This window comes from Rattus norvegicus, chromosome 1 (genome assembly GCF_021556685.1).
Source record: "Rattus norvegicus strain SHRSP/BbbUtx chromosome 1, alternate assembly SHRSP_T2T, whole genome shotgun sequence".
Classification (NCBI taxonomy): domain Eukaryota; kingdom Metazoa; phylum Chordata; class Mammalia; order Rodentia; family Muridae; genus Rattus; species Rattus norvegicus.
In genome coordinates, this window is record NC_141534.1 from 210,194,549 (window position 1) to 210,212,208 (window position 17,660).

Here is a 17,660-nt window from a genome sequence, read left to right on the forward strand (position 1 = left end):
CCTCCTTGGGTTGGGCTTTACCATTTATTATCCTTTATAGGGCTAGATTTGTAGAAAGATATTGTGTAAATTTGGTTTTGTCATGGAATATCTTGGTTTCTCCATCTATGTTAATTGAGAGTTTTGCTGGATACAGTAACCTGGGCTGGCATTTGTGTTCTCTTAGGGTCTGTATGACATCTGTCCAGGATATTCTGGCTTTCATAGTGTCTGGTGAGAAGTCTGGTGTAATTCTGATAGGTCTGCCTTTATATGTTACTTGACCTTTTTCATTTACTGCTTTTAATATTCTTTCTTTGTTTTGTGCATTTGGTGTTTTGACTATTATGTGATCGGAGGAGTTTCTTTTCTGGTCCAATCTATTTTTAGTTCTGTATGTTTATGGGCATCTCTTTCTTTAGGTTAGGGAAGTTTCCTTCTATGATTTTGTTGAAGATATTTACTGGTCCTTTGATTAGTCTTCACTCTCTTCTGTACCTATTATCCTTAGGTTTGATCTTCTCATTGAGTCCTGGATTTCCTGTATGTTTTGGACCAGTAGCTTTTTCTGTTTTACATTATCTTTGACAGTTGTGTCTATGATTTCTATGGAATCTTCTATTCCAGAGATTCTCTCTTCTATCTCTTGCATTCTGTTGGTGATGCTTATATCTGCGGCTCCTTGTCTCTTCCTTTGGTTTTCTATATCCAGGGTTGTCTCCCTTTGTGCTTTCTTTATTGCTTCTATTTCCATTTTTAATTCCTTCACCTGTTTGATTGTGCTTTCCTGTACTTCTTTCAGGGATTTTTGTGTTTCCTCTCTGTAGGCTTCTGCTTGTTTATTTTTGTTTTCCTGCATTTCTCTAAGGGAGTCCTTTATGTCTTTCTTGAATTCCTCCATCATCATGATCAATTGTGATTTTAAATCTAGATCTTGCTTTTCTGGTGTGTTTGGATATTCAGTGTTTGCTTTGGTGGGAGAATTGGGCTCCGATGATGCCATGCAGTCTTGGTTTCTGTTGCTTGGGTTCCTGCACTTGCCTCTCACCATCAGATTGTCTCTGGTGTTACTTTGTTCTGCTATTTCTGACAGTTAGACCGTCCTATAGGCCTGTGTGTCAGGAGTGCTGTAGACCTGTTTTCCTCTTTTCTCTCAGCCAGTTATGGGAACAGAGTGTTCTGCTTTCGGGCGTGTTGTCTTTCCTGTGTACTGGTCTTCCGCTGTTCCTGTGGGTGTGTGTCCTGAGTGCACCAGGCAGGTCACTTGGAGCAGAAATGTTGGTCTTACCTCTGGTCTCGGGCCTGAAGTTGCTCCTCAGGGGCTGCGTTCAGCTCTCTGTGAGGGAGCAACCAGAAGGGCCTGCCCTACCTTCTCCAGGGTCCCTGTGTACAGGGGGCCCAGATGGCACTATGCATTTTCCTCTAGAGTCAGAAATGTGGGCAGAGAGTAGTCTCCTCTGGCTTCCCAAGCATGTTGGCACCTCTGAAGGTCTAGCTCTCCCTCCCACGGGATTTGGGTGCAGGGAGCTGTTTGACCGGGTCCCTTCAGATCTGGTCAAGGTCTGGACTGCAGCGCTCCTGCAGCTCGAGTACCTCTATCTTCCTGTTCCCAGAGGCCCTATACAGTTCTCTTGGGCCAGGGTTGTGGGCAAGAGTGGGCAGTACTGGCATTCTCTCCTGCCCTGCAGTCTTAGGAATGCCCACTTGTCTGGGCGATGAGCTCTCTCTCCCATGTGGTTTGGGAACAGGGAGCTCAAAATTTCATTTTTTTAAGCTTCCTTATCTGATCAATTTTCTGACTCCCATGAATCCAATAACAATTCAGAGTACATATTTTTCTTTAGGAAGTTGGTCCAGGATGGAGAGGAAAGACCATAGAGCCCCGGGGTCACTTTATTCTGGGGACACTTCTCTGACTCTTCCCATTTCGGCCAGCATCAGTTGATTTCTAGCTCTACCTGGTGAAGCAGAGAAAGGAATTGTTCTGATTTTGTTTTGGACTCTTGACAAAGTCAGTTTAGGTCATTTGAGTGGCCTTATGGCTTCCCCCCACCTACCCCCCTCTCTCTCATCAAGGGTGTAGGCCTCCAAGCTTTGTCTGTTAAACACCTAGGAGTGCACTTTCCCTAGCTTTTAGTTTTAACCTTTGTGTATCATTTAGGCAACGTGTAGACAATCTTTAGTGGCACGTGGGTGTTTCAAAGGCCCCTTTACACACTTTTCTCCCTTGGCCTCACAAAAGTCAAGGAGTTTGTAGTGCCTCTGAAGGAAGTTGGTCCTAGCCATTGCACCAGATATTACAGGTGTCTCTCTGTTCTTGTCTTCTTGAAGTAAAGGACGCAGCCAGAGCATGCACAAGACCTGCATAGGTTCAAGCTGACAGGCTCTCAGCACTGAGAGGGAAGGTGCGCACAGGGTCCCAGCCCTAACTAAGAAGCTACCAGAAGTTGATATCTACTTGTAAATGGAAAGTAAGTGTTTTCCCAGTGGTCTCACTGGTGCATTCGCTGCACTTCAGGGTGGGCCCCACAGGTAGTAGTAAGCTCCAGGAGTAGTTAGCCAACACAAAAGGACTCAATGGTATTTTTTTGTGGACTTTTTGTTTCGTTTTGATTTGTTTTAGCATTTTTCACCTTATGGGACTTTTGCTTGATTTGATTTTCGTTTTTGTGTTTTTGCAGTGTGTGTGTGTGTGTGTGTGTGTGTGTGTGTGTGTGTGTGTGTGTGTTTGTGTGTGTGTGTGTGTGTGTGTGTGTGTGAGAGAGAGAGAGAGAGAGAGAGAGAGAGAGAGAGAGAGAGAGAGAGAGAGAGAGAGAGAGAGTGTGTGTCTTGGGCTTTTATTTTGTATCTGAAAGACAGAGAGAATGTAAAGTGGGGTGAGTAAAGCGGCGAGGAGAATCTGAGAGTAGGCGAAGGAGAACATTATCTAAACATAGTACATTCAAGTTTTCCACTAAGCCAGGTGGTAGTGGCTCACACCTTTAATTCCAGCACTTGGGAGGCAGAGGCAGGCAGAGCTCATGAGTTCGAGGCCAGCCTGGTCTACAAAGCAAGTTCCAGGACAGCCAGGGTTACACAGAGAAATCCTGTTTTAATAGCAAAAATTAAATTTTTTTCAATAAAAAAAAAGAATTCAGCCAAGTGACATAGGTAGTTTGAACAGAAGGTTAGTTAGCAAAGCTAAGTGAACCACACCTTTCAAATAAAGGTTATAGTGATCTTCCCCAAGGCAGTGGTCAGCCTGGTGGACCCTGGACTATGGATTTCAAAGTAGGTTTTATGAATACTTATGAAGTGGGTGACATATTTATGGAGTTAGGTGACCCCTTCCCCCTTCCAAATCTTGGTGAACTGTATCTTTCTTTTAGGGTTTTTCTTCCCATGATCCTCACAAAAGGGGTGTGTGTGTGTGTGTGTGTGTGTGTGTGTCTGTGTGTCTGTGTGTCTGTGTGTCTGTGTGTCTGTGTGTATATGTACCACAATGCAAGGGATGTTATAATGACATCAGATCTTTTGAAGATACAGACCTTTGGTGAAGCACAAGTCTGGATTTGTTTCTGATATAATGTGAATAACTTACCTTTAATTTTAAGAAGGTTCAACCACAAAAGGCCATTGTCTCAGGCTTTTATTGATTTGAAGAGACACCATGACTAAGGAAACTCTTCTAAATTTAATTGGTCCTGGCTTATGGTTTCAGAGATTAGGTCCTTTATCAAGCATGGCATTATGTAGGCAGACATGGTGGTGGAGGAGCTGAGAGTTCCACATCATGGTCCACAGGGCACCAGGAGACCGTGTGCCACACTGGGGGCAACTTAAGCATAGAAGACCTCAGAGCCCATCCCCATAGTTACACACTTCCTCCAACAAGGCTATGCCTACTCCAACAAGCCACACCTACTCCAACAAGGCCACACCTACTCCAACAAGGCCACACCTACTCCAACAAGGCCACACCTACTCCAACAAGGCCACACCTCCTAATAGTGTCACTCCCTGTGGCCAATAATTGGAATACATGAGTCTGCGGGAGCCATTCCTATTCAAAACACCACAGCCATGCTAAGCATTAAGAGAAAAGACATCAAGTCACAGCTGCAGTTTCCCTTAGTTATTCATATCTATCTCACTCTTTACCCAGTATCATAAGGACCTGTGCAAAGGTGATGGCTGCAGGCCAGCAAGAGACTGTCCCAGAGACTCGAACTGCCAGCATTTGATGTTGGGAAAGCCCAGAGAAGGCAATGCATACAACGTATTGTGAATGCCATGTAAGTCCACAATGTGATGGGTTTTTTTGTTTTGTTTTGTTGTGTTTGTTTTTGTGGCTCCAGGTTAATGGTAAACATCATAGGTAAGAGACAGACATGGGGTCCAGCAGAGAGGTGGAGGTAGAGGGAAAGGGGGTTGCCGAGTGATGCTTGGGACAGATTATGGGGTTCGTTGACAGATAAAGCTGAAGAGAAGAACACCAACGATGCTCTTCCTTGTAGAAGGTGGGAAGGTGTGATTCCCGGAACCTAGAGGGATACCTCAGATGAACAATGACCCTTCCTTGAGCATCCTAGAGGTGACTTTATCTGGGGAAAGGGTCTTCACAAATGTAAGTTATGACGGGGCCATAACAGACTATGAAGGCCTCGATGCACACACTGTACATGGGACCATGACACAGGCACACAGAAGATGAGAGAGTACACGTCGAAGACAGAGTTGGCAAGCCAACAGCAAGGGCTACAGGAGGACAGAGGCCACAGCTACTGCCCTGTGACATCTTGGTTCAGACATTTGGCCTTCACAGTCCTAAGATTATTTGTATTTCCCCAGTTTTTCTTTATGTCTTTGTTTTGCTTGCTTTGTTGTTTCTGTTTTCATGATACTGGGATGGAGCCCCAAACCTCACTTAAGCTACACAGTAGCCTACGCCGAGCTACACATCTCCAGTAAGACCTTAGTGTTAATTTCTAAATCACCAGCTCTACAGAAGTCTGTGATGGAACCCTAGCAACGGGAGGCCACGGGGAGCAAGGCGTGAGGGTAACAGCCAGATCACACGGCTTCCTAATTATACAGACTGCAAACACGAGATGATGGTACAAACTCTGAGAGGGGTGCAGTGCATTTATTTAATGATTCAGGTACAGCATTTAGTAAACAGAGAGCTCCTGGATCAGTCACAGCCACAGAAGCAGGGGAGAAGTGAAAGAATCCCGTCCTTCATGACTTAACTTATGGGTCTCCAGTGCCATCATGCCCTGGAGATTAAATTCCAAAGGAAGTAGGGCTCAGGCAGTTGGGAGGGGGATGAGGTTGAAGGCTGGGTGACAGGGGCCAGTGAGAGCCTTTGTTCAGAGGACATCCAGTCTCAGACTGTCCCAAGCAAGGGAACTGGAGCCTTGAAGTCCTCGAAAGACTGAGTGGTGAAATTAGGAGAGAAGGGGGAGTTAGGAGTTTGGGCAGGACTCAGGACATGGTGTGCCCCATAGCCTCAAGGTTGCAGGCTGGGTACTGATATTGGCTCCCCACCCTGGTAAAATTCAGAGAATGGACTTAGAGGTTTTTCAGGATGTCAGGATAGAGTTTTGGTTAATCCGTGAGGACCAGATTTTCAGGAAGTTTGTAGACAGTACCTCAGATCTTGCACTGGCAGCATACAGGGGTGCAGCAGCTGGATTGACAGCAGCAGGGCTTACAACAGCTGGACTGACAGCAGGAAGACCCACAGCCTGAGGAGCAGCAGGGTTTGCAGCAGCTGGACTGGCAGCAGCAGGGCTTACAGCAGCTGGACTGACAGCAGGAAGACCCACAGCCTGAAGAGCAGCAGGGCTTGCAGCAGCTGGATTGACAGCAGCAGGGCTTACAACAGCTAGACTGACAGCAGCAGGGCTTGCAGCAGCTGGACTGACAGCAGGAAGACCCACAGCCTGAGGAGCAGCAGGGTTTGCAGCAGCTGGACTGGCAGCAGCAGGGCTTGCAGCAGCTGGATTGGCAGCAGCTGGATTTACAGCCCCCACAGGAGCCACAGCCCCCACAAGAGCCACAGCCCCCCTTGCAGCCTCCACAGGAGCCACAACCTCCCTTGCAGCTCCCACAGGAGCCACAGCCTCCCTTGCAGCCTCCACAGGAGCCACAGCCTCCCTTGCAGCCCCCACAGGAGCCACAGCCTCCCTTGCAGCCCCCACAGGAGCCACAGCCTCCCTTGCAGCCTCCACAGCTGGAGCAGGAACAGACAGGCACGCAGCAGCACACAGGCTTGCAGCAGCAGGAGCCACAGCCTCCACAGCTGGAGCCACAGCCCCCACAGCTGGAGCCACAGCCCCCACAGCTGGAGCCACAGCCTCCTGAGCAGCCACAGCAGGTCATGGTTCTGGTGTTTGGTTGAGGATGGAGTAGGTCAGAGGAGCAGGTGGAGAGGAAGGTGTGCAGATGTGGAGCCTCCTGAGCCTGGGCCTTTATATCCCTGCCCAGGTGTTTGTACTCAGCACCTGATCACGTCTTATGTTTGCATGGAGACAAGGCTTATTTTTAGTCTTTGCAGTCCAATGAGATACTCTTAGTTCAAGGAAGAAGGGAAGAAAGGAAAATAGGAATGGAGGAAGGAATAAAGAAAGGAAGGAGGAAGGAGGAAGAAAGAAGATAAGGACAGGAGGTGTGAAAGGGGCTGTTAATGTTGTCATAGATTTTAACATTGAATTCTGTTTTTCTTCTGGATGAGATTCATTGCTGTCTTTGAAGTCTTCCCATTTTCCTTCAGCAGTGTCTAATATGCCATTACCCATCTATCGTATGTTTACTCACAGACAGTGATTGTTATCTCTACAAGTTCCCTGTGGGTGTTTCATATTCTCTGTTGGGCAGAGGTGTGGGCTCACATGACCGGGAATCAGAAAGGGTCAATATCCATGCCTCAGTGCCAAATGTGGCATCAAGACCATGACTGGCTATCAAGGGAGGGTGGGAGACCTCTGCCTGAGGACCAGTTATTCTAAGTCTACAATCTGCAAATGACAAGAACCTCCCCTGTCTCCAGCCTAAGTCTAGCACAGAGGCAAAGCCATCCCCACAATTGAACTGGCACCTGTTGGAGGGGAATGTGAGAAGCGCGAGCCAGTCAGGAAGGCTGAAGCTGACATCTGACTGTGGGCAGGCAGTCCTCTGCCTTCCATCCGTTCCACCATAGGCTATCCTGCTTAGTTTTCCTATCAACTTGACACAAACTAGAGTCATCTGGGAAGAGCTATCCTCTATTGTGAAAATGCCTCCATCAGATTGGCATGTAAGTCTGAGGGCATTTCCTTGATTGATGTGTTGTGGGAGGACTCAGCCTACTGGGGTCAGTGCCACCCCTGAGCAAGTAGTCCTGGACTGTATAAGAAAGCAAGCTGAGCAAGTCATGAACAGCAAGCTAGTAGGTGGCTTTCTTCCACAGTGTCTGCTTCAGATCCTTTTTCCAAGTTTGTGCCCTGACTTTCCTTCATGTTGGACTCTAAGCTCTAAGATGAGACAAACTCTTTCTCCACGCGATGCTTTTGGTCATGGTGTTTATCACAGGAATAGAAAGCAAACTTGTAGACCTGCTCACAGGAGGTGACTACAGCTCCCTCTTCTATATACTCCCTGCCTCCTCTCTGTCAGGTGATTTTTCTAGTTATTCTTTTAATTTACCTCATGGTTTACATGGTTTTGCCATGGATTCTCAATACTGTTTTTAATTATTTCCTTACACACACACACACACACACACACACACACACACACACACACACACACACCTTTTTAAGTGGTATATGATGGTGCATACCTTTAATTCCAGTGCTGGGGGTTGCAGGTAATGGCAGATGGATTCCTTCAAGTTTAAGGCCAACCTAGTCTATATTACAAGTTCCAAGGAGCCTAGCACCATGGTGATAATAGGTCTCAAAATAGGAAGCAGAACAAAGCAAAATAAAACAAAGTTGTTGTTGTTGTTGTTGTTTAATTAGGGTACATTTGTTTCTGAAGTGAGGGGTAACATTCTGTGCATCCATTTAAGCACATCAGGTATTGACCATACTCACCCCTTACCCTTCTGGTTCCCTTTCTTCCTTCCAAACAGTGCCCTCTTCTCCAAAAATGGTCCCTCTTCTGCTGTCACATCATTACACCTACGCACATGTGTGAGGTTTCCTTCCTTTCTTTTTTTTCTTTTTTTAAAAATTAGATATATTTCTTTATTTACATTTCAAATGTTATTCCCTTTCCCGGTTTCCTGTCCATAAGCCCCCATCCCTTCCCCCTCCCCCATACGGGTGTTCCCCCCATCCACCCCTCTTACTGCCCTTCCCCGACATTTCCCTGCACTGGGGGTCCAATCTTGGCAGGACCAAGGGCTTCCCCTTCCACTGGTGCCCCAACAAGGCTATTCACTGCGACATATGCAGTTGGAGCCCTGGGTCAGTCCGTGTACAGTCTTTGGGTAGTGGTTTAGTTCCTGGAAGCTCTGGTTGGTTGGCGTTGTTGTTCTTATGGGGTTGTAAGCCCCTTCGGCTCTTATCCTTTCTCTAATTCCCCCAAAGGTGGTCCTGTTCTCAGTTCAATGTTTTGCTGCTAGCATTCACCTCTGTATTGGACATGCTCTGGATGTGTCTCTCAGGAGAGATCTATATCACGTCCCTTTCAGCATGCATTTGTTAGCTTCATCAATCTTATCTAGTTTTGGTGGCTGTATATATATATGGGACACATGTGGGGCAGGATCTGAATGGCTGTTCCTTCATTCGCTGCTCTAAACTTTACCTCCATATCTCCTCCTATGGATATTTTTGTTCCTCCTTTTAAGAAGGATTGGGAGCATGTGCATTTTGGTCATCCTTCTTCTTGAGCTTCCTGTGGTCTGTGGATTGCATCTTGGGTAATTCAAGCAATTGGGCTAATACCCACTTATCAATGAGTGCATACCATGTGTGTTTTTCTGTGATTGGGTTACCTCACTCAGGATGATATTTTCCAGTTCCATCCATTTGCCTATGAATTTCATGAAGTCATTGTTTTTGATAGCTGAGTAGTACTCCATTGTGTAGATGTACCACATTTTTTAATTCATTCCTCTGTTGAGGGCATCTGGGTTCTTTCCGGCTTCTGGCTATTATAAATAAGACTGCTATGAACATAGTGAAGCTTGGGTCTTTGTTGTATGAATATTATCCCCTTTAAGGAATCTACAGATTCAATGCAATCACCACCAAAATTCCAACTCAGTTCTTCATAGAGTTAGAAAAAGCAATTTGCAAATTCATCTGGAATAACAAAAAACCCAGAATAGTGAATACCATTCTCAACAGTAAAAGAACGTTGGGGGAATAACTATCCCTGATTTCAAGTGTATTACAGGGCAATCATGATTAAAAAGAAAAAACCTGCATGGTATTGGTACAGAGACAGGCAGGTAGATCAGTGGAATAGAATTGAAGACCCAAAAATGAACCCAAACACTTCGTCTTTGACAAAGAGCTAAAACCATCCAATGGAAGAAAAAAAAACCCAGCATTTTCAATAAATGGTGCTGGTTCAACTGGAGGTCAGCATGTAGAAGAATGCAAGTCAACCCTTTCTTATCTCCTTGTACAAAGCTCAATTCCAAGTGGAACAAAGACCTTCACATAAAACCAGATACACTGAAACTAATAGAAGAGAAAGTGAGGAAGAGCCTCAAGCACACGGGCACAGGGGACATTTTTCCTGAACAGAACACCAATGGCTTACGCCTTTCTTAAGATGGTGTTCCCCAGGGAAGTCCCACACCCGCGGATCCCGGCCCGCAGCAGCTCCCTGCTCCCAAACCCCATGGGAGAGAGACCTCACCGCCTGGTCAGGTGGGCACTCCTGAGACTGCAGAGCGGAGGAGACCACCAACACTGCCCACCCCTGCCCACATCCCTGGCCCAAGAGGCAACTGTATAAGGCCTCTGGGTTCCCGTAGGGGAGGGCCCAGGAGCGGCAGGACCCCTGCGCCTGAGACACCGCCGGAACCTGAAGGAAACAGACCGGATAAACAGTTCTCTGCACCCAAATCCCGTGGGAGGGAGAGCTAAACCTTCAGAGACGTGGACACGCCTGGGAAACCAGAAGAGACTGCACTCTGTGCACGTCCAGATGCCAGAGGAAAACACCAAACGCCATCTGGAACCCTGGTGCACGGAGGCTCCCGGAAAGAGCAGCGCAGATCTTCCCGGTTGCTGCCGCCGTGGAGAGGACTTAGGCAGTACCCCACGAGCAAACTTGAGCCTTGGAACCACAGGTAGGACCAACTTTTCCCCTGCAAGAAACCTGCCTGGTGAACTCAAGACACAGGCCCACAGGAACAGCTGAAGACCTGTAGAGACGAAAAACTACACGCCCGAAAGCAAAACACTCTGTCCCCATAACTGGCTGAAAGAAAACAGGAAAACAGGTCTACAGCACTCCTGACACACAGGCTTATAGGACAGTCTAGCCACTGTCAGAAATAGCAGAACAAAGTAACACTAGAGATAATCTGATGGCGAGAGGCAAGCACAGGAACCCAAGTAACAGAAACCAAGACTACATGGCATCATCGGAGCCCAATTCTCCCACCAAAATAAACATGGAATATCCAAACACACCAGAAAAGCAAGATCTAGTTTCAAAATCGTATTTGATCATGATGCTGGAGGACTTCAAGAAAGACGTGGAGAACTCCCTTAGAGAACAAGTAGAAGCCTACAGAGAGGAATCGCAAAAATGCCTGAAAGAATTCCAGGAAAACATAAATAAACAAGTAGAAACCCATAGAGAGGAGACATAAAAATCCCTGAAAGAATTCCAGGAAAACACAATCAAACAGTTGAAGGAATTAAAAATGGAAATAGAAGCAATCAAGAAAGAACACATGGAAACAACCCTGGACATAGAAAATCAAAAGAAAAGACAAGGAGCTGTAGATACAAGCTTCACCAACAGAATACAAGAGATGGAAGAGAGAATCTCAGGAGCAGAAGATTCCATAGAAATCATTGACTCAACTGTCAAAGATAATGTAAAGCAGAAAAAGCTACTGGTCCAAAACATACAGGAAATCCAGGACTCAATGAGAAGATCAAACCTAAGGATAATAGGTATAGAAGAGAGTGAAGACTCCCAGCTCAAAGGACCAGTAAATATCTTCAACAAAATCATAGAAGAAAACTTCCCTAACCTAAAAAAAGAGATACCCATAGGCATACAAGAAGCCTACAGAACTCCAAATAGATTGGACCAGAAAAGAAACACCTCCTGTCACATAATAGTCAAAACACCAAACGCACAAAATAAAGAAAGAATATTAAAAGCAGTAAGGGAAAAAGGTCAAGTAACATATAAAGGGAGACCTATCAGAATCACACCAGACTTCTCGCCAGAAACTATGAAGGCCAGAAGATCCTGGACTGATGTCATACAGACCCTAAGAGAACACAAATGCCAGCCCAGGTTACTGTATCCTGCAAAACTCTCAATTAACATAGATGGAGAAACCAAGATATTCCATGACAAAACCAAATTTACACAATATCTTTCTACAAATCCAGCACTACAAAGGATAATAAATGGTAAAGCCCAACATAAGGAGGCAAGCTATACCCTAGAAGAAGCAAGAAACTAATCGTCTTGGCAACAAAACAAAGAGAAGAAAAGCACACAAACATAACCTCACATCCAAATATGAATATAACAGGAAGCAATAATCACTATTCCTTAATATCTCTCAACATCAATGGCCTCAACTCCCCAATAAAAAGACATAGATTAACAAACTGGATACGCAATGAGGACCCTGCATTCTGCTGCCTACAGGAACCACACCTCAGAGACAAGGACAGACACTACCTCAGAGTGAAAGGCTGGAAAACAACTTTCCAAGCAAAGGGTCAGAAGAAGCAAGCTGGAGTAGCCATTCTAATATCAAATAAAATCAATTTTCAATTAAAAGTCATCAAAAAAGATAAGGAAGGACACTTCATATTCATCAAAGGAAAAATCCACCAAGATGAACTCTCAATCCTCATCTTCGGTTGGTTTATATACAAGTGTGCAATTTCTAGGCTTGAAAGTAAAATGATGCTATCTGGTGCTGGATAGAAGAGCCTTATTTTTTATTATGGCAGCTTGCTATTTTTGTAACATGGTGATTTGGTTGAACACAATAAAGTACAGTAGTAACTGATCTCCCCCTCTTCCTGGATGAGTGAGGAGATGATTAAATGTTGATGTCAGCATCCATGAGCATATTCAGATGAGCTTCTGCTTCTGTTGAAAAGGATGCTGTGTTTGATTGTGGTCCGAAGCTTTGAAGCACTACTTGGCATCTCCTTCCTTGGAGGTCTCACTGTTTAAACATAACAGATTTGATAGCTTGTTGGTAAGGTGAGGTCCAGCTTGTCTCCACTAGGTCATCTTCATGTGAATCCGGTGGTTATACGGTTTTGTTTTAGGGATATTTCATTTTTTTAATAACGGTTTTAGCTGACATTCATGGAGAGAATGAATCCTTAGAAGTGTGCCACTAGTGAAAGGAAATCCTGTCTAGAGTATGTTTCTTTACAAAGCTGTGTCACACCATCCTTTGGGCCCTCTGCTGGAAAAGTAGAATCAAGTCTCAAATAATGCCTTTTAAATTGTATCCTCTAGTATTATAGATGTAGGACAGTACTGTATCATACCTCTGTGGATGTAAAATAGCTTGTACCTGCTTTATGATACGTAGTAGTGACCGTGCTTTATCAGAGCTGTTTTTAATGATGTTGCTCAGAATGTTTTCTTTCCAGATGATGATTGAGAAGCTAATTTAAAAAAAAATGGTGCCAGGTACCACAAGAGTAACAGAACTGTGCTGTTTTCTTGGGTTTTGTTTTTTTACTTTTTTTTTTTTAATGGAGTGTGCTGGATGTCTCTACAGTTTTGTTCAGATGACTGCAGAACCTGGAAAAGCTGTTGCTGCTGTTGATGCATAACACACTGCTATTATTGGTCTTTTAATATAAATATATATAATTTGAATTTTTGGAAACTTTAGCTGTGCTGTCAACTTTGGAAAAAAGTATCCCCGTTTACTGGGTTGAGTTGGCACTGTACAGAAATTAACAGCCATATTGGTCTAGAAATGTTGAACTTAAGTTTTTTCCATTTGTACAGGGGTAACGCACTGTATTAAATATGTAAGGTCTTAAAACAATAAAGTTTTCATTTTAGAGATATTTAAAAAAAAAAAAAGATGGTGTTCCCCAGTAGCATCTATTTCCCTGAGCATGGCATCGTTTTATTCCTTACAGTTAAAAGCCCCATTGTGTATGCAAACCACACTGATCTGTGGGTGGGCACCTTGGCTGATCCCGTAGCCTGGCTGTTGTGTGTGGACTGAGGTTGCAAAGGAGTCTCTGCTCTGTTGATGTGGGTTGCTTTGGCTGTCTTCCCGGGAGTCACATGCTGGGTCTCATGATAATCCCACTCTTAGTCCTTCAAGCACGTCCATGCTGATTTCCTTAGTGGCTACAGGAGTTTTCCCTCCAGCAGTGTTTGAGGGTTTCTTTTCATAGTGTGTGTGTGTGCGAGTGTGTGTGTGTGTGTGTGTGTGTGTGTGTGTGTTTTAACAGTAACCATTTTGACCGGGATGAGGCAGAATCTAGTGTCCTTTGGATTTTTCATTTCTCTGATGTTAAGAATATAACTGTCTTCTGAGAGACAGCGAGCGGCTGCTGGAAACAGATGCAGAGACCCATACTGGAACCTTAGGTGGAAGAGTGGGGGCGGGGACTGAGGAAACCAGAGGGGTCAAGGACAGCATAAGAAGAGTTAACTAACCTGGGCCCATGGGGGCTCACAGAGACTGAACCACCAACCAAGAGCATGTATGGGCTGGACTTAGGTCCCTACACATTTGCAGCAGATGTGCGGCTTGGCTTTCATGTGGGTCCCCTAACAATTGAAGCTGCCTCTGACTCGTTGCCTGCCTTCAGATTCCTTTCCCCTAGCTGGGCTGCCTTGTCTGGCCTCAGTGGGAGAGGATGCACTTGGTCCTGCTGTGATTTGATGTGCCAGGGTAGGTTGGTACCCATGGTGTTTACTCTTTCTCTGAGGAGAAGGGAAGAAGGAGAGGGGCTGTGAGGGTGGGTCTGGGAGGAAGTGAGGGGGTGGGCTGTGATCAGGATGAAAAGTGAGTGAATAAATAATGAAATAAAGAAAAAGAAGAATGTTGATTTTCTTAGTGTATTTTTGGCAATTTATTCTTACTTTTTATTCGTTTTTTTAGGTTTATTTATTTTATTTTGTGCGTATGAATGTTTTGACTGCAGGCCTGTGCCATGTGTGCCTGGCGTCCCCAGTGAGCATCGGATCCTCTGGAACAGGGTTGGATGTAAACCAAGTGGGCTGGTTGTCAACCATCGAGTGGGGGCTGGGCACCAGCCTGGGTCCTCTGCAAGAGCAGCCAGAGCGCTCAACAGCTGGGCCATCTCTCCACCCCCACGCTTCCTCTTAAAAAGTTATTTTATCAACTCTTTGAGAATTTCCTGCAATTTGTTTAGATAATATTTACCCAACGTCTCCCCTTAACTCTTCCCAGGTTCACTCCCCTCTCAATTTTCATGTCCTGTTTTATTTGATTTTGTTAATTTTTTTGAGACAGACGCTCACTGTAGCAGCTTTTGTTGGCTTCAACTCATGAAAATCCACCTACTCCTGCCTCCCAAAAGCTAGAGTTAAAGGCACACACCTGTATGCCTGGTTCTTCGGGGCCTGTTAAATATAACATATCATCTGCAAGATAAATTGACTTCTTCCTTTCTAGCACATAGCCCTTTTATTTCTTTTCTTCTTGCTTCTTTACTCTGGCTGAAACTTCAAGCCCTACACTAAACGAAAGCAAAGAGAATGAGGCTGGAGAGATGGCTTTGGTTAATGGAACTTGCTGCTTTTCCAGAGAACCCAGGTTGGGTTACTATTGGGGTTTAAATCTCGGGCCACGTTCATACAGAACACACCAAGCCAACATGGTTCCACGTGGAGAGGTTTAATGAGAGAAGAGGAGAGGAGAGGAAAGGCCAGCCATGAGCACGTGGAGGGAAGGGAGGGATGGGGACAGAAGGGACAGGGACAAAGAGGACACAAGAAGAGGAAGAGCAAGAGAGAGCAAGAGGAAGAGGAAAGAGGAAGAGGAGGGAGCAAGCGACTGGACTCTTTTTATGGTGTCAGGCACAGCTGACTGTTGCCAGGCAACTCTGGGGCGGAGCATACCTGTTGCCAGGTAGCTGTGGGGGTGGAGCTTAGACAGAATACCAACAGTTACCATCACACATGTAGGCTGGCTCACCTGTAACTCCAGCTCTCCAGGGGACCCAACACTCTTCTGGCCTCTGCATTAATGTGCACATAAACATTCAGATATGCATACATACTCACATAGGAAAGTAATACAAATAATACATATTTTAAAAGGTAAAGAGAATGGATGCCCTTGCGTTTTCCCGATTTTAAGGGAAATACTCCCGTTTCCCCCCATTTAGTGTAATGCTAGCCACATGTTGTTTGTACCACCATTAGAATGTCATAGTTCCCTATAGGTCTGGTTTCACCTGTCTGAACAGAGAAACGAATATTCCCTCTTGCCTTCAGGGTTTGATTAATCCTGAAGAGGTGTTCAACTTTGTCAAAGGCTTTTTCTGGATCTACTGTCATGGTCATGTGATTTCTGTCTCTGGTCCATTGATGTTTAGTGTTTGCTTGTGGATAGACAGAGTGAGTATATATTGAAAGGGGATTTATTGGGTTGGCTTTCATGCTGTGGACTGGGTAGTCTAACAATGGCCGTCTTCACACTGGAGAGAATGTACAACATTGGATCCAGGATGGGACACATAAGCCTTGCTCATTGCTGGGACGAAACACCTGACCAAAGCAGCTTAAGGCAGGAAGAGTTTGTCTTGGTTCACAGTTTGGCAGTACAGTTCCTCATGGCTGGGCAGGCAGGGTGGCAGAGAATGATGCTCCCCTGCATTTTTATCCACCCGAACCCAAGCCCACTAGTTGTTGCTGACCACTGTCAGGGTAGGGCTCTTCCCCTCATTTAAAAAATTTTTTTTCATTTTATGTGTATGGGTGTTTGCGTGTGTGTGTGTGTGTGTGTGTGTGTGTATGAGAGAGAGAGAGAGAGAGAGAGAGAGAGAGAGAGAGAGAGAGAGAGAGAGAGAGAGAGAAACAATATGCATGTAGTGCCTCAGGGGGGCCAGAAGAGGGTGTCAGATCCCCTGACACTGGAATTACAGATATCGTGAGTTGCCATGTAGGTGCTGGGAATTGAACCTGGAGTCCTCTGGAAGAGCAGCCAGTGCTCTCAACGGCTGAGCCATTTCTTCAGGCTTTTCTTTCTGTTTTGAAAATCCTATTCATTTAGTTTATTTTAAAATATGATATTTATTTTTATTTAATTTTTGGTACTTTATACATGCATACAGTGTCTTTGATCATATCCACCCTGTCTCTACTGTATTAATACCAGCATCCTGAGGGTGACACTATTATAATATTTTTTAGGACGATGCCATACGAAAGCTGAGACGGGTAACTAGGGCACTTCATGCTTCGTTGTGACTAATATGAACCCACAGCTCTCCAAAAAGGAAGCATCGAACCTGTAAGAAAGGAGTGGGACATTCAGAAGCGTTTCTGCTTGCTGGGGGAACTGGTGTTTATAAGTGGTAAGTGGCAATTAGAGAGTGCCACTGAGGTTGGGTGTGACAGCTGAGGTAATAGTTAGGTTAAAGTACCAGTTAGGCAATTAGTAAATTAAATCCTAAGTGCATTTCAAAGATTCAACTAATGGGAGTTGCTTCTGGCTGGAAGTGGGTGGTGACACTGAGGAGGCTGGCCTGAGGGCTGGGAGATGGAGCCACCCATTATTATCACAATGGAACAGGCCAGGAAAGAGCTGGTTCCAAGGCAGATCAATGGGCTGGATCCAGGACCCAGGATCATCCATACATCCCTCCTTCTCAGTCTGTAACCTCAGCTTGCTGTCTGGATTTCACCCTCACAGGCCTTGGTGCCTGCTGGTCATTGTCACATATGCCATGTGACATGTATCCTACTAAACATGTGCCCAGATGTGTAACCTCGAAGAAGGCCAGGAGATGTGGCCTCTGAGAGGCAAGACGTCGGGAGGCCTGAGCTGCCACCATCCACTCACTTTAGGACAGTCTGTATCTTACCTTGCAGCAGAAACGTGCTTGGATTCTCCCTCAGTCAAGACTTGCTCCACAGCTGAGCTCCTCCAGACTGGGTAACCACGGGGGTGTGATCATTCCTATTTGGATTACCCACATTTCCAGTCAGGATAAAAGCCATTGTATATTGAAAATATTAACACATTGATTGTGTCTGGAACAGGCCTTCATTCAGCAGCTTATCCATGTACCAATAGCAGTTTTATTTACACACACACACACACACACATGGGTGCTTAAACAGGTGGGTACACACACATATATGGGTACACACACACATTCATACACATATACACATGCATACATATACATGGGTGCACACATACATGCATGCATACCACATACACACACATAAATACATGGGTGCACTCACATGGACACACATATGCATAAACATATGGACACACATACACACATGAATACAATGGA